The sequence below is a fragment of the Eurosta solidaginis genome, chromosome 4, assembly GCF_040869045.1.
Source record: "Eurosta solidaginis isolate ZX-2024a chromosome 4, ASM4086904v1, whole genome shotgun sequence".
Classification (NCBI taxonomy): Eukaryota; Metazoa; Arthropoda; class Insecta; order Diptera; family Tephritidae; genus Eurosta; species Eurosta solidaginis.
The window spans coordinates 255,034,103-255,056,671 of record NC_090322.1 but is presented as its reverse complement, the minus strand read 5'-3'; the positions used below and the strand labels follow the sequence as shown (position 1 = coordinate 255,056,671).

General features: G+C 32.1%; 1 protein-coding gene across 17 annotated transcripts in view; it reads left to right on the top strand.

The window, feature by feature from the left end:
• LOC137251357 (uncharacterized) overlaps positions 1-22,569 on the top strand; it is a 447,872-nt gene that overhangs the window by 280,910 nt on the left and 144,393 nt on the right. The window contains exon 4 of one of the 17 annotated variants that reach the window (XR_010953225.1): positions 19,529-20,876. The exons of 15 other annotated variants lie outside the window; for them this stretch is intronic. The gene's annotated coding sequence lies outside the window, so the exon portion shown is untranslated. Of the gene's footprint in view, positions 1-19,528; positions 20,877-22,569 lie in introns of those variants that run through there. One more of the 17 variants, XR_010953222.1, reaches the window with a different exon arrangement.

Below are 22,569 nucleotides of genomic sequence, written 5' to 3'. Positions count from 1 at the left end.
TTCCCATGTAAACGTTAGAGTTATCCGACAATTGTTTCAGACCAAAATTTAGGATTATAGGGCAGAAAAATTTTAAAGTTTAAATGAGAAAACGGACTAAAGCTCATTTTTAAATCCGCATCATTATATTGATGTGAAATTTTTTCAGAATGTTTCATAAAAAGTTGTTGACCTATATTTCTTGATAGTCGAAATGGATCTTGGGGTTGCAATAGAGTGGGAGGGTTGGCACGAATGTGCGGAAACGGCAGAACAAACTATACACGTGTGTACCGATGGCTCCAAGCTAACGGAAGGGGTCGGGTCTGCTGCTTAATGTGTCGATTCACAAGTAAGTAGATTGTACAAGCCGCCAGATTACTGCAATGTCTTCCAGGTGCAAATTGTTGCCGTGAAGACAACAGCAGAAGTTCTGGAGGACGTTTGCTTGAGCTGCAATCGCTTAAATTTTATATTGATAGTCAGGTGGCGATTAAGGCATCAACATCACACAGTACCTCATCAAGAAATGTTCTTGAATGCAAAGAAACATAAAAGAACTCCACCCAATACATCTATATTGGGTTTTTGGTCATAAAGTGGTAGAAGGTGACGAAAAGGCCGATGAGTTGGTAAAGAAAGGTGCAGCACTGGATGAATCGACGGTTGCGTCCCAATCCATTTGGGAGAAATAAAAAGGCGTGGATGGAAGCGCGGGACTGAACATTTTCTAAGATAATGTGTAAATCCTACGACATTAAACTCCCAAAGTTGCTCATATTCCTAAAGGGAGAAGATCAAAAGCTTACAATGGGCATACTAACTAAACACTGCCTTTTGGCGTCGCATGCGCATAAGTAAGGCCTTGTCAATAGCATCAGATGTAGAAAGTGAGAGCAGTAGAAGAAAGTTAAGCATATTATGTGTTAGTGTCCTGCGCTTGCGAGGTTAAGGTTTCAGCTTCTAGGGGCGGCGGGGTTGCCAGATCTCGAGGCAGCAGTTAAGAAAGTTCCTAGAAAATTGCTAGTATTTACCAAGAGGACGAAGTTATTCTATAACATAAGTGCTGGTACCGTTTGGTCGTCAAACAAATTCTGGTAACACTATAGAAACACCCAGTCTATGTGAAGTCTTTGGGGCAGGTTTCATTTGGGACAGCTTTCCAGCGTTTTATTGTTTTTGCTATACGCTTCCATTGATAGACTGTGGACTCCCTAGTTGTGAATTGTTTCAAGAGGACTTTCTATTACTTAAGACAAAAACAACCGTTATATATCTGTGGTCACAAGCAATAATCGCCTAAGTCCTATTCCTTTACATGGGACTTAGGCGGTTTTGGCTTACAATTACAGATACTAGCATCGTAAATTGTTCTTTTCATTTCTAATTTCCATTTGTTAGCCCGCCTACTCAAGTAAACTTGCCCCAGCGAGTGAAAAATTGCAAAAGTTCAATACAGAAGTAAACAAAGATAGGCAGATTTTGTTTTTTTTTTTGTAATTTCCAAGGCATGTAATAAATTACAAAAATCTTTAGTGTTTCATTTTCAGCGCAACAGAGTAGTGTACATTTGGGTACCCATCATATTTTATTGCTAGTTTATTATTTAGTTATTTCTTTCCTGTTTTATTTATTTATCTTATATACTCTTCTTATTGACGTAATTATGCCTCATTACCCCGCCCTTGTGCTTGAAGAGAGCTAGAATAACTATTCCTAAGTGTAGGCTTGAAAGTTTTTATATTCGCAACGTGTGGCATTAAAGCGCTTGTGTTGCACACCTACACATTCAGACACACACACACACTTACAGGATCCGTTAGATTTCTCGAAAATTTCGCTTTCTGCATCTTTGTGCACTTCTTTGTAAGTCCTTGCAAAGCAGCATATTGTCTAAGTTTGCTTGCAAATCAGCGGAAGAAATTAAGAAAAGTATTGTAATAAATGTAAGGAGCAAAGTTTATGGATGCGAATTTTTTTCTTCTTTGTTTTATTGCCTATTTTTATACTCAGTTGAGCAGAGCTCACAGAGTATATTAACTTTGATTGGATAACGGTTGGTTGTACAGGTATAAAGGAATCAGAATGGATATAGACTTCCATATATCAAAATCATCAGTATCGAAAAAAAATTTTGATTGAGCCATGTCCGTCCGTCCGTTAACACAATAACGTGAGACATTTTGAGGTACCTTGATGAAATTTGGTATGTAGGTTCCTGGGCACTCATCTCAGATCGCTATTTAAAATGAACGATATCGGACTATAACCACGCCCACTTTTTCGATATCGAAAAATCGAAAAAGGGCGATAATGCATTACCAAAGACGGATAAAGCGATGAACTTGGTAGGTAAGTTGAACTTATGACGCAGAATAGAAAATTATTAAAATTTTGGACAATGGGCGTGGCACCGCCCACTTTTAAAATAAGGTAATTTGGAAGTTTTGCAAGCTGTAATTTGGCAGTCGTTGAAGATAGCATGATGAAATTTGGCAGGAACGTTACTCCTATTACTATGTCTGCTTAATAAAAATTAGCAAAATAGGAGAACGACCACGCCCATTTAAAAAAAAATAAATTTTTTTAGAGTAAATTTAAAAAAAAAAGTTAATATCTTTACATTATATAAGTAAATTATGTCAACATTCAACTCCAGTAATGATATGGTGCAACAAAATACAAAAATAAAAGAAAATTTCAAAATGGGCGTAGCTCCGCCCTTTTTCATTTAATTTGTCTAGGATACTTTTAATGCCAAAAGTCGGACAAAAACTTACCAATCCTTGTGAAATTTGATATGGTCCTAGATTCAAGGATGATAACTGTTTTCTGTGAAAAAGGGCGAAATCGGTTGAAGCCACGCCCAGTTTTTATACACAGTCGACCGTCTGTCCTTCCGATCGGCCGTTAACACGATAACTTGAGCAAAAATCGACATATCTTTACTAAACTCGCCCACTTTTTCGATATCGAAAATTACGAAAAATGAAAAAAATTATGCCATAATTCTGTACCAAATATGAAAAAAGAGATGAAACATGGTAATTGGATTGGTTTATTGACGCAAAATATAACTTTAGAAAAAACTTTGTAAAATGGGTGTGACACCTACCATATTAAGTAGAAGAATATGAAAAAGTTCTGCAGGGCGAAATCAAAAGCCCTTGGAATCTTGGCAGGAATACTGTTTGTGGTATGACATAAATAAATAAATTAGCGGTACCCGACAGAAGATGTTCTGGGTCACCCTGATCCACATTTTGGTCGATATCTCGAAAACGCCTTCACATATACAACTAAGGGGTACTCCCTTTTAAAACCCTCATTAATACTTTTTTTAATTTGATACCCATATCTTACAAACACATTCTAGAGTCACCCCTGGTCCACCTTTAGAACTATGGCCGACTCCCTTTTAAAATACTCTTTAATACCTTCCATTTGATACCCATGTCATACAAACACATTCCAGGGTTACCCTAGGTTCATTTTGCTAAATGGTGATTTTCTCTTATTTTGTCTCCATAGCTCTCAACTGAGTATGTAATGTTCGGTTACACCCGAACTTAGCCTTCCTTACTTGTTAACTTTGTTGTAGTTAGTTTGATGATTTTCTAAAGGATTGAACTGTGTTCTGTTTTATAATTTTTCTTGAAAATATTTGCTTTTTTATAGAATTAATTATCGAGTGTCGCTAATTGAGGGAATTTATAAATATTTAAAGTTGAGGTTTTAAGGTTATACAAATTAGGCTCAAATCGAGAGAAGTAAAACTAGAGCCAACTTTTGTTTTAATTTCAACTTTTATTTTTCCTTCGAATTGGCGGCACCGGACTTACATCTTCTATGATGACTGAACGACATCTTCAAGGCAGATATATTTTTAGTGATAAGCTTTTCAGGACAGAAATACATTTGGAGTACTTGCCAGAGCATTGCCGCGGTGGAAACACCTGTAAAAAAAAGTTTTTCTAATTAAAAAATTGTTTCCAAATTTTTGATATTGCTTTGCCCGGGTCTTGAACCCAAGATCTTTAGTGTGGTAGGCGGATCAAGATATTACTATACCAACACCCTCTCACCACAACAATACTATATACTACTGTGTGCTATTTATGCAGAACAAAAAAATTTGTCTTATTCCAAGGTTCGAATTCACTTCCAAATCGTACATGTAACGTAACTCGTTGTTGTTGTTGTATTAGCTATAAAGACACTCCTCGAAGATTTGGGCAGTGTTATCGATGTTGAAGGGCCTTTCCCGGATATAGATCCGTTACGTTCCGGTAACCTTCTATGCCATATCGCCTCCATGAGGAACATGGGGTCGCCAGAACCTCGCCTGCTGACTATGTGTATGATAAATTCATATTCGTAACAGGATTCCCCTCGCGTAGGTGAGGTTGGCAATTGGGTTGCGTAAAAGTCCTTGGTTAACATAACAGTCATTTTGTGGAACGTAACGTTTATGCTCCTGAAAAATTAAAAAAAATTGGTTCGTTTTGTTTGATATTTTTTCAACTGCTACATCCTAAAGCTGGCAGAAAAAAAAATACTTCACTCTGTCATTAACTTGCCAACTACAAAATCTTCTTCCAAGTTCATGTAACGTAACAGTCATTGAACAAATCTTAGTAGCTTTTGAAAAGCGAGCCCTACAACATTTTGGTAAGAATAAAAAATTTCAATTAAGGTACTCACTTAATCAAAATAATCGATATATCAAACTAGGCGTTATGAGACCTTTTATGTCAAAATGGACGTGCGAATGTAACGTAACAGCCCGCGATTTGGGTCATATTTTCGGAGCACTATTGATACAACAACAACAACATAGCAGGCAGTACACACATGTAAGCAGGCCCGTAGACAATAGCGATACTCGAACAATCTGGACATGACTGGAGAATGTGTCGCTTTGTGGAGTGAATTTGAGCGAATGGTCAAATGATTACGAAAAGTTTTTCGAATCTGCAGGCAAGGGGCTTTTTCTACCGTGAAAAGCAAAGGTTCCGATTTTAATGACAAGGGCCGTCTCTCTGAAATGGTGGATCGGACTAATGACATACCTATGCGAACTAGCGAAAAATAGTACTTATTATAGTTTTTGAAATAGTTCAACATATACATAGTTAACGTTTGAGTGAAAATGATTTTCAGGCACTGCCCGTAAAATATAATACGCGCCCAGAATTGATTCAAAAGAGTGGAAAGCAATCCAAATAAAAATTCTAAATTCTCGTAAACGTTCTTCGGTTTTATCTCAAAATATCGCAATCAAAGGAAGGTCTTAACTGATCAAATTCGATACAAATTACTATTTTTCTTATGGCTGCTGCGATGGAAGTTGAAAAAATTTATAAATTCGCATATACATAAGTGAACTGAAAAAAAATAAGCTGTAGTAGAATTATTCATCTTATCAATCTTCGCTATGTTCATCTGTCATCATGAAAAATTAAGCTGTACCCGATGAGTATTCTGACTAAATTGATGGTGCTTCATGCAAACTATTAGCATTGAAACTCATAAATTTGTGGTGAATTGCAATTTGACAAGTGGTTACGATGTACCTCTCTCCTATGATTCACAAAACATACGCACAGGCCCTATATTATATTCGCCTGAGGTAACAAAAATCTAACTTTATTTGAAAAATTTTCAAAGCATTTTGTGCCCTTATAAGAATAAGACGGTAGAAAAACTAGAAACTCATATGTGTTGGCTTATTCCAAAAAACTATTAATACTGGAAAGATAATCACTGTTTAAATCAGGCCTTCATTCATACGCATAATATGATCAAGATACCGAACCTATTAGACTTTTATGCGCTATGCTATAATCCAAGGGTTCACAGTTCAAGTCCCTGCTCGGGCGCCAGCGATATAGCGTAGGTCATGCGCTGGTCCACCATAGTTTGATAGCCGCAGTATTTTTCGCTACGCTAGATTGCACCTTTAAGACCTAGCCAGTGTTCACCTGTTCCATTGAAATCAACCGGGCTTCCTCTTTGCTATGTTGACAAAGTCGTAATGTTGTTATACATTTTGTATTTTTATTTTTTTTCGTTTCATTTTTATACACTATTTACTTCCTACCAATTTTCAATTTGGCTTACATACAGTAATTTTAAAAATTTTATTTTTAAGTTTTTAGTTGACCATTTAACCATTTCAGCTATGCCATGGGCGATTGGTTGATTGCCTTACCAAATTTGGCTGCAAAGCTGTGGTAAATACAAATAAATTTTGCGAAGCGTAGCAAGTGACACAAAAGTCGTGGTATTGTGGTGGACGCTTTAAAATACATTTGAATATTTATTTATTTATGGGAGTGCCCTAGAATAGAGTGGCATTACAAATATAACAACATTATCTTCAACTTGAATTAAATGCACCAAAACGTTAGTACTGTAAATGAGCATTGTTGTTATAATTGTGTAGCAGAATTTGCGAGAGCGTTTGCTTTTAGCAGGCAGTGTAGCGACTGTAGTCGGCACAACGACACCGCAATGCGTGCGCCCTATTTATTTGTAGCAGGGATTGTAACAGTTTTACATTTTATAAAAGTTATTTTCTGGTTTTTTTTATTTCGCTGGAAAAATAAAAGTTTTTTTTTTTTATTTCTCGGAAAATAACAATTAAATTTTTATTCCTATTGAAATATACTAGTTACTTTATTATTTTTGTATTCACTCTGCAAACGAAAGTTATATTTTGAGCTTTTATTGCGCTAAAAGTTTTCTATTTCGCTCAAAAATATTGTTTTTATTTCTCTCAAAAATAATAACTATTTCCAGAATTTTTATTTCGCTCGGACAATTAAAAATTTTTTTTAATTTTTTGTTTCGTTAATTTATTTTTCAGAAAACCTATTTATTTTTGATTTTTTCTTTTTACTTCTTTCAAAAAGTAATATCTATTTATTAAGTTTTTTCGTTTAGAAAATAACAGTCATTTGTGGAGCATTTAGAGCCAAGACTCTAACAATTATTTTTATGTTTTCTATAATTTTTTGTTTTGAATGCTAGCTATTATCTCCTCAGAAAATAATAGTTATTTTTTTAGTTTTTTGTTTGTCTCGGAAATAACAGTTATTTCCAGAGAATGTTATTTCACACAGAAAGTAACACTTGCTTTTAAATTTTTTTTCGCTCACAATGTAATTGTAATTTTTACAGATTTGTATTTCTCTCAGCAAAAACAGCTACTTTTTGAGATTGTTGTTATGCTTGCAATGTAAGACTTACTTTTCGACTTTTTTAAATCGCTCAGAAAATAACAGCTTGTTATAAGCTTTTATTTACTTTCACTTGGCTGTTGTCTGTAATCAAATCTTGCAAGTTAAATTTGATACACTTCCCCGTGTCCGATTGAGCTGAAATTTTGCACACATGTATAACTCCGATGAAAATGCAATATTACTTTGCGAGAATTCGATAAATTAATCGATAACAGTTATCGGTAAAGATTTGTATTCACAAGGGAATAAAATCCTAAGCCAGAGATCTGCAATGAGTAGTTGTAAACTGAACGCGACATAGGCAAAGTCACAATAAAATATGATTTTAAGTTAGTTAACACTCGAATAGAAGAACTTGACTGTTCAAAGTTGACTTCGAAGAAACCTTGTAATGCTGATAGTTACAAATAACTAAGTAAAGATTACATAACTAATTTAAACAATAATTTACCCTACTAAAAATTAAAAAAATTGATATTTAAATTAAATTTAAGAAAAAAGCTTTTCTAAGAGCAAGCTTTTATTTACTTGTTAATAAAACGAACTAAAAAGTAAAATATAAAATAAAAATAAAAACTTTTTTAAAAATAAGCTTTTATTATTGGTTAACAAAATTAATTTAAAATATAAAAAATAAAATCAAAGAAAAAAAGTTTTTTTAAAAAAAAGCTTTTATTATTGGTTAATAAAATTAACTAAAAAGTAAAAAAATAAATTGACTGTAAAGAAATATAAAACTTTATAACTTCATTGTAACCTTTAACGATAATTAGGCTTCTTCGTCTGCAACAAAAAAATTCCATATTGTACATAATTATATATTTTTAACATTAAAACTTTACACCTAAATCATTAAATCTTACAGCTTATATCACAGTCCTAATTGTTGTAATAAAAGCGTATTACATTGTGATAGCAAGAAAGGGAAGTCCTAAATGTTCTTAATTACAACAATTAGGACTGTGATATAAGCTGTAAGATTTAATAATTTAGGTGTAAAGTTTTAATGTTAAAAATATATAATTATGTACAATATGGAATTTTTTTGTCGCAGACGAAGAAGCCTAATTATTATTAAAGGTTATATTTCGTTACAGTCAACTTATTTTTTACTTTTTATTTAATTTATTAAATAATAATAAATATTTTTAAAAAAGTTTTTTTCTTTAATTTTATTTTCATATCTTGATGTCTATGAGAAAACAGCATTTATTTTATAAATTTTTTATTTCGCTAAGTAAATATGAATAAAGTTTTAAATTTTTTTATTTCCTTAAAAAAATAACAGTTATTTTACGATATTTTTATTTCTCAGAAAATAAGTTTTTTTTTAATTTTTTATTTCGCTAAGAAAAAAATATAATTTTTTTTTTAAGTATTTATTTCGCTCAAATATAACTATTAATTTTCGAAGTGAAATAAGAAATTAATAATTTATATTTTTGATTTTTATAGCAAACGTAAAAGAAATAAAAATTTATATATTTATTAACAGGATGCATAATAATGAACGTTCTGATATTATTCTTATCTAGGTTCCCTTCAGTGTGAGTTTTACAGTTAAAAATTTCACGAGCAACAGTTGTACACAATCACTGTTTTTTTTTTTTATTTTCTGCATATTTGTTGCAATAAATATTTTCTAGCCGATTGCATATTCTTGGCGCATGTGGGCGTGACTTAAAGGCATGAAAAATAAACACATTTTTTTAGAGTAATTGAAAATTGTTAGAGAGCGATAATTGAGTACAAGCGCACTTAAAATGCATAATTTGTATGAACTTTTTTTTTAATAAACTTTTTTTTTTGTCAAATTTGGGTCACGCACATGTAAACAACGCCTAAAATGAACAAAATTTTATTCTCTACGAAGTCAATGGCACTGGCACATTTTGCTCAAAATGTTGTTTTATTATTATTATTGTTATGTGAATTGCCAGCATTTACATTTACATAAAGTACTTCGTATGCTTACTACGTTATTATGTCATGTTGCACGTGTAGTACGTTTTTATTATTTCTATTTTTTACACTATGCGAAAATGGCTACAATACCCAAAAGTGTTAAAATGCTAAAATTGGGTTAACTAGTTTCAATAATAGCAAAAAAAAATAAATACTTTATGTGCAAAATTTTTCCATTTAATGTGTGGGTAAATTTTCCCATAACTAAATAAATTTGCATACACATTTGGGTGTAATGAACACGCCTTATATGTTTGTCGAATTTATGCATTTTAATTAGACATAAATGAACCTTGGTCGTTTCTCACTAGGTTAGCGTCTATTATAACGCTTTAGTTGTTGAAATACTGGCGCTTTTAGGATATTTGTTTGAAATGAGCCGACTCGACAGTTTGAGAGTTCATTGGAAGGGTTCAAGTTCGTTTCAAAAAGCACACATGATTTTTTTCTGTTCCAGCTTAGATCTTGTGAAGTGTAAAATGCATTTAGAAACTAGTACCGCGGCTTTTTGGTACATATTACAATATTTTTAACAATCTCGAAACTTAAACCCTAGAGGTACGTGTGATATCATATCGATTGTCCGATATTATTAATATTTTATTTTGATATTGTAAGTTGTGAAATAGTCTTCCAAATCAACATTGATAGAAAGATTTGTTGACCACTCTATCCCTCTTTTCGTCTCTCTCTTACTCATGCTTTCATCTCTCACTAGCAGATGATAAATTTCGTTTGATTTTCTATGCTTGTCAGTATACAACAGAAGTAGATTTTAAAATTAATATAATGAAAACAGAAACTAAAAAAAAAAATAAAAATTTATGCAAGAAATTTTACAACACATTACAATCAGTTGGTTGGAAATAACGAGTAATATGAGCTGATTTTTTTTTTTTGCATCACATAGACCAAAAAAGGCCACTGATGCTATGTTTCTACAAAAATGAAACAAAATCCGCGAACTTTATTTCTAGTTCAAACTTTAAATTACAAGATTTTCAATTAAAAAAAAAATAAATAAATGTAAGGCGCGATAACCTCCGAAGAGATCTAAGGCCGAGCTTCTCTTCCAATTTGCGTCGTGCTCCTCTTGATTTTCCCTACAAATTGGCCGGACGGGACCTACATATTTTATGCCGACTCCGAACGACATCTGCAAGGCAGATGAGTTTTCACTGAGAGCTTTTCATGGCAGAAATACACCCGGAGCGCTTGCCAAACACTGCCGAGGGCGACCCCGCTTAGAAAAATCTTCTTCTAATTTAAAAACCTTATTTCTAAAATTTTGATGTTGCTTTGCCCGGGGTGCGAACCCAGGGCATACGGTGTGGTATGTGTAGATTTTCAATTATTTTCTGAATTAAAAATATGGAGTGGTAATTTATTTTACTGAAAAAGTGCCGCGGAAAAATATTTATAACAACTAAACACGTTGTTTATATTCAAAAGCAACCAAAAGGCAAGAAATGCGAAGTTGATTCAGCGATAAATGAAAGTTGAAAGGAATTTCGGTTGATAAGAAAAGTAATTCGGCTGACTTACCAGCTTTTTTTTAACAACCGAATCTTCACAGTCAGGGGCGGACTTTTGAAAAATTGTTTTTTTTTTTCAACTCAGCGGGATATCATACGATGTAGTATGATGAGACATCATACCGTATCACATCGTATCATATTGTTATTGTTCATGGTTCCAACAAATCAAGCATTTTTAAATAGTACTCTTTCCAATTTACAGAACGAAATAAAAATTCGGCAACAGGCTGGGTACAAATATAATCATCTTTAAAATTTTGTATGTATGCATATACTGAAATCATTGAATATTCATAGTTCTGTACTTAATTCTTGTTACGTTTGCTCTAAAAAAAATGCTTTTAAGTGATTATCGAGAATCGTAGCACATTATTTCATATTCGAGAATTCAGCTTTACTTTTTTTCGTGTGCATAAATTAACTTGAACTTCCGCCAAATTCATTCGCAAATTTTATTACATTTTTATTGCCCTTGCTTGACACCGACAGCGTGCAAATCAATTGGGTTATTGTGTTGATAATTATATTCAACAAATTTTCATAAAATGAAATTTTGACAGCAAAGTGCGAGCTACTTGACAGCGGTTAAGTGATAAAGCCAGTAATTGGACAGACAAAACACTTAAGAAAATTCAAGTAAATAACTTTGCCAAAAAGTGTCGCGGACAAGATTCATACTCGCAAATGACTTGTAATGGAAGCAAAACAAAACTAACTCATTATTTTTCTATAAATACTAGATATCTTGGTGAAGGAGGTCTTGCTTTGCTTTTCATCTATGTTTATCTATTCTTTGTTTTTGTATGTCTCTGATGCATAAAACATTTCAATCAAAATAATAATAAAGTGAGGTAGCAAAAGAGCATTTGAGTTATAAAACTCATTTTATCCTTGACTTGATTTATGCAAATCGTTGAATAGTTTGAAAATCAACAAATTCAATAGGTGGCTTGCATTAGCTCAACACCGCTTGTGATATGAAATTTAAGCATTATTTGGTCTCATAATAAATTTGAATCAATAGTGATATGACATACCTTATTAGAGAAAATCTGCCAGCTCTACTAGATTGAATAGAGTAAAGATTTAAATGAATTTGCTCACTTTTTTGGCACTTTAGGATTCTTAACATTTTTTTTTTTATTAAAGTTACGTAGTAAGAGGAAATGCTTTATCACTCCTTTCTTCCTTGAATAGCCACCTAGCCTCGCAATTAGCATTACTTCGGGTACGGGTGCGCGCTACGTGAGCTCCATGGCTACTCTCACGCTAATTTGCTAGGCATCTTCTCATTTGCTGAGAAGTATATGCCTCACATATGTGCTGACCCTGTCACATCTTTCTCTTCGGCAAGTCATGTAATTGATGACACTGCCCGGGGATAGCTCGCCAAGTATCTCTTCTACCCTCCTTCGGCGTACATCCTCCTATTTCCAACAGTACACCTTGTCCATTCTGTGAATTTATTTGCGGAGGTAACCGTGTACGGCTAGAAATTGAGCTACATAAATGTCGACATCTCCTTGTGGTCTTTTCAACTATGGGTTCAGTTCAGGAATTAATCCCCTAATCCACCTTCCTAATGTACAGTTTCCCCACTTTCGCCGAATCGATTGTTCTCGCTACCGTGTGCCACAGTAGCTCTAATCGCTTCGCTGTTGTATATTTCTTTCCATTCGTCAGCAAAAATATACATCGATATGGTTCCCGCAATAGCCAGCACAGCTTCAGCCGAGACCGTGTCGAGGCTAATGCAAGCAGCTCTTCTGTACATGGTTTTTGACCGCCTGTGTTCGATATTGTGTGTGCACCCCTTTCGCAGGCCGCTCCTTATTCAAAGTACTTAATCTTCAACTGATACAAATTTCATCTTTTTCGTCTACTCCAATTCCATTTAGCCTAACTAGTAATTTAACATTTCGTTGCTGAAAAATATAGGAGTATGAGCTTGAATGAATTTCTTTACCATTTGGTTATTGGTTTGTTCCTTTTGACACTGTTCAACTTGGTTTCATTGAAATTGGTATGTTATATTAAAAATTCATCACATCATAACTCATGCGATACTCTAAATATTTAAAATGGCTGTTGCGGATTCAATTTTATAATAAATCTGAGTTGTTTATTGATTCACAAAGGTTACGAAATGTAATCAATAAATTTGTGAGGCGTGTAGGATAGAGTGCTCGACTTACATACAATTCGCACGGTACTTTTTGAATGAGTTTGCTGACTTTTGACGTCAGCGTTTAAGCTCTTGAGGCTGCTGTGTATTGATAATGGAATTAGTGGGAACAAAAGCCAAAGTATTGATTGAGCACAGCACACAAAAAGGACAGATGGGTAGCTCGATGTTCAGCACCAAAATTGTTGGAATCATTGAGCTTACATAAACAGACGGAGCTTATGTGGGCAGGAAAGTGAGGGCAGGTAAACCAATCGGCCGCAAGGCCGATATAATTCATTCAACTTGTTTTATAATTTAAAGGGAACTATGGCTTTGGTCAGAGAAGAAGATAAACATAAGAAGAAGGTGAAGGTGAAGTAGAATTAAAAGTTTAAAGAGAGGAAAATAAAGGGAGAAAAAGAAGGGGACATAGAAGAAAGATAAATAGTAAGAGGGTGAAAAGTGTAAGGGGATATCAAGATAAAGATAAAGACAAACATAAAGATAAAGATGCAGTTTAAAATAAAGATGGAGATGAAGATCAAGATAAAATATAAAAGATAAAGATACATATAAAGATAAAGCTAAAGCTAAAGATAGAGATAAAGATAAAGATAATTATAATGATAAAGATAAAGATAAAGTACTAGTACATATACACAATACTAATTTGCCTTTGTCAAGCCCACCGACTTACATTTCTTACTTTATGATTTGGTTTTAAGTTTAGTATCCACATCAAAAGAAAGGTGAAAAGTCCATACAAAAAAGCACTTACGAAATGCTCAAATGCTCAATGCGTTTGTCAAGTACAATTCACCTCTCAAGAAAACTAATACGCTTGCTGTTAATTTTCATTAAAGTTTTTTTCGAAATAGTACACAGGTAGCCATGGGTTCACCAAGAAATATATGTGCAAATAATATTTCCTTGAGTAACGATCCTGTAAGAACAGTTGGTTGTATACGCGGACAATAGTGGCCAGGCTTATTTTTTTTTATAGGAATTTGCAGTTATATTTAAGCACAAGTTTTCTTTTTCCGTTTTTCATCGTATTCTCTCTTATTTAAGCGCATTTTCAATATAAATATTTTTTTTCTGCTGCATTGCTCAGTTTGATTTTAGTTAGTATCTGGCATGGACCTTACGCCGGTTCATAGAGAACAGGGGGAAAAAGAATATTCCAAATTTTCTTGGCCACTACTAGAAAGAACAACCAATTTTTTCTAGAGTGTTTTCCTTTAGATGTGGAATCTAACCTTTATAGATACATAATCTGAATACCAAGTCCACGCCCTTAGACGAAATTCCTAAAAATTTAATTCATATTCATGTTTTTTAAATAATTAACACAAAAACAACAACACACATCTTAGGTACACATGTGTATTATATTCTATGTACTTATGAAAAGTATTTAGTTAATGAGACTAAGTTTATACAAAGGTATGCAACAAAGAGTACAGCATTATCACACACATGTGCTTGTTTGTGTGAGTTTATAAACTGGTATCTATCATATATGATTTACATATGTATGTATACGATTGTATTAGGATACCAAATTCTTGTGTAGGTATGTTTAGTGCAATTTATGCATTCAACGTTCTTTTAAAAATTATTCCTGTTTTGCTTCCACATTTCACTTTCAATACAAATCCGGCGTCTCCACCCTCACACACTTTTGAAACAAAACTTGTTTTAAATTCAGTGACATGGATATCATTGTTGTTGTTGTTGTTTTTTGCTGTTGCTGCTGCTATGTTTCTATCAACGGAACTAACTTTTGTACTTCCTGCTCTGGTAGATATTATGTGCGCCAGTGCTCATATCTACGCATTTCGCCGCTACCTCTTTTTTTGCTTGCTTCTCGGTTTGAGATTACTTTAGTGTGCTTAAGGCCGCGGCACAATGAAATTTTTCATATAGATGCGTTCAACGCAAGTTGATGCTTGCCAACGACATCGCCACAATCACGCAGGATTTTGTGTTTATAAATATAAAGGAACTTCAGATTTAGCAATTGAAACCTATTTCGCCTTGCCCATTTACATACAAAAATTCGCAAAGCACTGTTATATCATTCTCACTATACAAGAAAAATACTTGCTAACATATTTTGTCACCTATTAATTTGTTAACATGCAGTTTTTAACTGTGGATAATTTTAGAAGAGTACCAACATGTGGGAAAAATAATTTCACTCGCAAACTGTGAAAGCACTCTTAGCAGAAGCAAATGTCGAATTCTTCTTCTTATGCTTTGCTTGCCACAACAATTGGAAGTCGACTAATTTTTCATGTCTGATGGCGCATTCTTCTCATCATGAATAAGATTGCATTAAACGCATCTAAATGAAAAACTGCTTATGTTACGGGGCTTTTAGTATCTTATGGCAGTTTGCCGCTTTCTTAATACCATTTCACAGGCATTTGCGTATGAGAGTGTTCGGACTTCTATCACCACTGATGGGAGAGGGATGACAGTGACTGTTTCTTTTTTTTTTTTTTTGTGTTTTTTTTTTTTTGTTAAATAAGAGCTTTTACTGTTTCCAAAAAGCAAGCTTGAAAATCTATTTGTAACAAATTGTGTCTGTATATTTCTAATAAATACAGTATACCGTTGGGGAAGCAATATCTTAAATATCTTTGAATTTCGGGTCTGCGTTTATGAAAGTTTCCATTAGAGGGTAGATAACAATAGTACTCCAGCTGTCGACGAAGAGTTGCCAATCCCACTATCTCTATGAGCGAACTACTAAGCAACCTTAAAAAAGGAATGCTCGCATGAAGAACTGAAATACCACTTATGTTTCTATGTGTACTGTACTTCATTCTAAATAAAGATCTTTTAGGGAGTTGCTCTCTCCAGCTATTCAAACTTTAAGACTAATGTCTTATGTTCTTAACGAATCCCAAATTCTGGAATTTCTTTAAAATATTTCTACTTTTACCGCTCGTACCCTGAATGTTCCTTCTAATTTACTTGCTTCTCTGTAGAAGTGAATCAATGGCTCGTTTAATTAATTAATTGAAATTTAATTTAATTATTAAAGTATAAAATGTTTAAGCTTACTGTTATTTCATAACATCAAATATAAATTATGCATGAAATGTTTAACTAAAATGTCTCGTTAGAAACAAACAAATCTTAAAATAGACACAAATACTTATTAGAGAAATTTCAATTGAATGCAGTATTGAAAAATTTATTGACACGCATGTGCTTAGAAAAAAATCCATTTATTATATAAGTTATGGGCACGATCTAATATTAATTCTACCATTAAATAGCAAAAACGATTTGCAGCTAAATGTGTATTTCGTTGAACGCTCAAACAATTAAAACGGAAATTAATTTCAATGAATGCGTAAGCTAGCACACAGGCAATAAGCCGGTAAAACGAATTAAATTAAATTTGTTTTATTGGGTTTCATTAAGTGAGGTAGCACAGTATCTAGATATGTGCCTACATATATGGAGCATTCCAAGGTTGGTACGGGACAACCTTTACGAATTTTCTTTTTACAATTTTCGTCTATACTCAAGACAGGCTATAAAGAATTATATTGCTTTGGTCATTCTTTCAGAATTTGTTTGAAGAATGCCGAACTTCAGAATTTTATTCAAAAATACACGATCGCAAAATTGGTTTCAAAAACGCCCTATCTAAGCGTAACTTCAGCAAATTTTGACACAAGGTGGGGCGTTTATGAAAAAATTCAGGGAGCTCTTTAACCAAATTTTCGGATGCGCGCTTTTGAAACAAATCCAGAGATAGGGAGTTTTCATGATTTATTTTCTTTTTTGGCCGTCAGTATATGCTGTTATTTTATATTTTTGAGCTCAAGGCCGGATTAAATAAAACACTTTTAATTTTTAATTTAATTTATTTTATTTTAATTAAACTTCAATATTTCGACTTCACTCTGAAGTCATCATCAGTACTGAATCTTCAAATGCGCTTTCGAAAAATATTTTGAGATGAACGGTTTCGAACTGGTAGCCGACATATCACCCTTCTACTCAGCAGTCAAACTGAATTCGCAAAAAAATGGCTCATTGTCCTAGAACTTAATTGTCCCTAAAGTCTGCAGTGTTTGGCAAGACGCCCTTGATGTAAGGGCAAGGGCCCGACATTTCTCAAAGCCTTTAGTTTGTTACGTGTGGCAGGACACTACCTTCAATAGCATGCCAATGGTGAAAATGCATTAAATATGTACAGACTGGGGGCTGTCGCTGCTACAATGGGTATGAGAACTCCCACGTCTAGTGGCAGAAATGCAGAACAACCGGGTATAGCCAAAATACATTGAATCATGTCATCATTTCAGGGTCTAACTTTTCCTAATAAACCTGAACCGCATTCAACATCACCAAAGCAGCCAAAGTGCAAACAAATGGTTGAAGACTGAAAGTGCTTTAGAATATGTATATCTACAAGCAAAAAAAAACATTTGATGGCTGAATAATAAACGAACAAACCAATTCAATCTCTGACGAAATATTTGAACCTTTAAAACCGGTTTTCAAAAACAAAGAAATAACGCTGATATAACAGAAAAGAAACTCAATAAAGCAAAGTATATACAAAATAAGTCAAAAGATTAAAATTACCATATATGTAATACTCCTATATTGCTAAAAAGGCTAGGTACATTCCCAAACATCAGAGTGCCGATATATTGCTGTTTAAACGTTTTCGTTTTTGTATTCAATAATCGAATGTGCCTAAATTTAATTTTGTTCTTGTCACACTTATGCTGCTACAATCACAAAAATTGTATAGGCTGTCTTGTTTTGATTTTGAATTCAAAACACATTGCGATTATTTTCTATTAGCAATATAGGAGTATTACATATATGAAAATTACGGACTTCTACCTACGCCAAGCTGCATAAGCTAATGATTGGTGAAAACTACAACATTTTCGAATGTACACGAAAACAATTTCAATTCAGGTATCTGCACACGCATCTATAGCAATCTTTAATAATATTTTGCGCCTAAACATTATAAAAACAAGACATACGATAAAAAAGGAGCAGAACAAAAAATGGCTCAATGCCGAAACAGGTTTGTCTCCAAACTAAATTTGTGAAAGGGTGATAGTAGTTTCAACAAATACTAACTACACTGGATCACAAATTCCAATTTTTTGTCTGCACCAGAGACGCCATTATGAAATTCCTATGTAAAATCACCCCCTGATTTCGAAAATTAAGATTATTTTTAATTCTATGGTAACGTTTTTGATATATTTACGAATAACGTTTTTTTTTTTAAAAAACAAAAAAACTGGGTCCACTTAATCATATATATCTCAAGAACGAATTGAACAATTCCAAAACGGTTTGAAGCTTTTGAAAGTTAATAAAGTTTTCTATAAACTGTGCATACAACACTTTTTGCTAGGCTCTGCAGATTCAAAGATAACGAACAATCATTACTGATTTTTTCCATTTTTTTGTAAAAATATAAAAAAAAAAATTGTACTTTGCGAGGAAGGATCTCGAAAACTTTTTATTTTTTTGCAGATTTGTTTTTTTCTCTCTAAGCTCTGTTTTTGGCTGCGTCTCTAGTGCATTTTGGCTGTAAACCAGTGCTATCCACCCTTTCGAAAAAATCAGAAAAAAAAAACAAAATGCAATATTTTTATTTTGCTGATTGGGTTACATAAAATGTTCAAAAATTATAAAATTACATACGTTTATAATGCATTAATAAAATATGTAAATAAATTTGCTCATTCGCATCTTCATGGCAAATTAAATGCTACTAAAATGCAAAAACCATTGAAATTCAACAAACGGTCTAAATATACACAGCTGCAATGCTAAAATGCTCGTGAAAATATCAATAAATAATAAATTTAACATAAATAAATTTGCATGTGCATACGCATCACTCATACAATCATATTTATAAACATTTACTCGATATGTTTGTGCTTTTAAATTGTTTGAATCGTGCAATGTTAGTTTTATGTTTTCAATGTCAACGAGCATTTAACGCGCCTATTTCAATTGTTTTCTTTTTTTTTCATTTAGTATTTTGATTGGATTGTTATATTTTATTGATTTTGTTGCGATTCTGTTTTTATGACATGATAAATGGATAGGCGTGGGTGGTACTTTATCCACTTTCATGACGCTTTTATATTTCATTTAGAGAGAACGATTTTATTTTTATTGATTACATAAGATTTGTCTGCTAAAATTAACAAAAAGTTATCATAAATCACTGACTTATTTGATGTTAAAGCTTTTTTATTATGAGTATAAATTGTTGCATGCCTCCTTCATGATTTTGTTTAGTAATTTCACACCTTGACTGCTTCATTTCCATTCGAGCGATTTTATTTAATTGCTTTCAATGAATTCTCTCCCCAAAATATTTCATTCGAACGCCCATTCGTTGTATTTGCTTTTTATTAGTGCGTCATGAATATAATAACATGAAAGATGAAAAGGTTTTCACAAAAAATTTCACCGCTTTGTTATAATATGCAACAATTAAAAAATATTTGCTATTTAATTTATATACACACATTTGTACAAACATAAAGACATGTTTTGTATCTTTATTGCAAAAAAATTTATTTTACTTTTTTTCTTCTTTCTCTTTTCAGGTGAGTCAGCTTTTAAATATTGAAAGTGATAGTGAGTAAGTATAATTCGAATAAATTTTAAATAAATTTCCTTCCAAGCAAAAATACCAATAGAAGTATTGGGATGGGTTCGGATGAACTGGCTGATCTGTAAAAACCTCACATAGACTGAACGCGTTTATAATGGCTGTGTTTTTTTACATGTATTTTAGGGGGGTCGATTTAAAAATCGCTCATTGTGAAGTGCTAATTTCAGATACAAAAATATTTCAAAAAAAATAATAAGTGAAGTGACCATTCCAAATCAAAAAGTTTACAATGAATCCACCATCCTCTACACCACAAGATGAAGCAACTACATCAACAACTATCGAAAACCCAATGAGTCATATACCCAAGCATGATGTTCCAGTCTTACGTAACCAATCAATTCAGAATTGGGTTCTCTCAAAATAACAGGATGAGGTTCGGTCGGTGGGGGTCGGTCATACATTTGGACTCGATTGGAGCACTCTAAATGGGTCAAAGTGGGATTTTTCAAAATTTTCCCCTACTCAAAAGTTCGACCCAAATTGGGGGACATCAGAATTCGTTTTATAGGTATGGTTCCTTCGGCAAAGTTTCTTATTTTGATCCCTAGAATATGATTTTCATAGAGCAATGGGCGATTTTTTTGCCTCCCCACAAATCGACCCGGCCTAATGTATATACATACGCGCTTAAACTTTATATAGACTGCTTAGTGCACAACTTTATCTACACTTATAAAATTGTTGCGCAGAAAATTAGTACTGCTAAATTTTAATATGCATAATACTCAGTTACAACTAAATTGTGTCTCTTCGTTTTATCTCTACGCCATTCTCCACTTCTACTGACCAAGAAGTGTGTATGTCCACGATTCATCACCGATTCAGCTTATATATGGTTATACACTATGACCAACAGAGGTGCGTGTATCCGCACAACCCATTTTGTAGCGAGTTATTTAACCACTGTTGCGAGTCTTCAATAATTGCCGCTAGATGGGTCTTCTAAGCATTATCTAAGTGATGATAAGCTTTTTTTTTACCCACAAATGTAGATGTATATACATCTAAAAAAAAGGCTAATGTAACCAGAAGTTAGTTCTTTTAGCAAACAGAAAAACTTCTTCATGATTTTTGTTACAAAAAAGCATAAAGGGGAAGAAAAAGTTTGTTTTACCTAAAATTATAGAATATAAGAATATAATTATAAAACAAATAAAATACAATTATTAGAGATAAAAGAACTTTAAATAACGACAAAAAACCATACAAACTTAAATATTGGGTAAAATATGTATATATAAAAATATATAAAGTAAAAAAATATTTCAAATAATTTTTATTTTTACAAACGACTAAAATCAGATTAAGAAAAAGACAGTATAAAAAATTTATAAAATGTGAAATTTTTATAAAGGAGAAATGGAAATAAACACATACATATATAGTTTTTTAAACTAAAAAAAAAAGGTATAAAAAAGTAAGCTAAAAGGATATATAATTAAGAAATATATATATTTTTTTTAATTATTTCGAAATGATTATATGTATATACAAGCTTTAAATATTCAACAAAAGAAAAATATATATAAAACAAGTAATATATTAAACTAAAACTTTTAAAAAATTAAACTAAATAATGACTATCATGAAAACGGTCAAAAGGAAATATCTACGTGTTTGTTAACTTAAAAATTTATAATTTCAAAAAACAAAAAAAATGTAATTATTGTGAAAGCAATAATACCAAAGAAATATTGAGGAAAAAGAATATACGTGTATAAAATAAATATGTAATAAAGAAGATGAATGAACGCAAATAAAGATACAAATACAATGAACAGAAGAGATTTAGTCGAAATTAAAAAAAACTTCTAAATAGATAAAAAAAAGAAGAGAAAATCTATATTTTTTTAACTTACAAATCTATAATTCGATAAAAGATACTAAAAAATTTATTTTGTTTGCAACTACTGTGATAAAATTATAAAATATAAAATATATAAGCCTTTCGTGTATTATTTTTAATCTTTATTTGCTTTTAAAGAACTTATTACACAAAAAATTGTTTTTTAATTTGTAAAGTGAATTTCAATATTTTGATTTTCAAAGCTTTAAGGCCGTTAACGAAACGCAAAAACTAAGTTTTTTCTTATTCTCCTACGAGTTTCTTCAAGGAGCCTGGTTTATTTAACATAAAACATAAAACAAAAATGACAAATATTAATATTTTCACAACAAACAACATTCATCAATATTTCACTTACATTAATTTGTATAATTACACACATTAAAATATATATATAATGTAAGTGAAATATTGATGAATGTTGTTTGTTGTGAAAATATTAATAATTGTCATTTTTTGTTTTATGTTAAATAAACCAGGCTCCCTGAAGAATATGTAGAAAATATCGAAACCGCGTAGGAGAACAAGAAAAAACTTAGTTTTTGTCTTTCATTAACGGCCTTAAAGCTCTAAAAATCAAAATATTTAAATTTCAACAATTTGCCCAAAATTATTAAAAGTGAACTTCAATTAAAAGGAAAATACGAAAAAAATAATAAAACAAATGTTTTGCAAATTCAAAGCTAAAGTCAGAAAGTATTACATACTGATGATAAACAACTTAGTATGTACTAACTTTAATAAAAAAGCTATTTAACCTTTAAAAAATTAAAACATATTAAAATGCAAAGGTAATAAAAAAATATAAAATTTGAAATCTCTAAACTTAATTATTTCGATAAAAATAAATAAAATAAATGTAACGCGCTATAACCTCCTGATTATGATAAAAAGCATGTAAAAAACAAGAGAAAATGTTTTTGTTTTTGTAACAATGTTTTTTCTTGAGATATAAGCATTATAATCAAAAATGCAAAAGGATATATTTAAAAAAAAAAATTTTCAAAATAATTTTATTTACTATAGGGAAAGTTACAAAATTTATTGAAAATAAAAAATCAAGTAAGAAAATTCTAGAATGCTAAAGACATACAAAAATTTAAAAAAGTAGAGAATAAGATGGC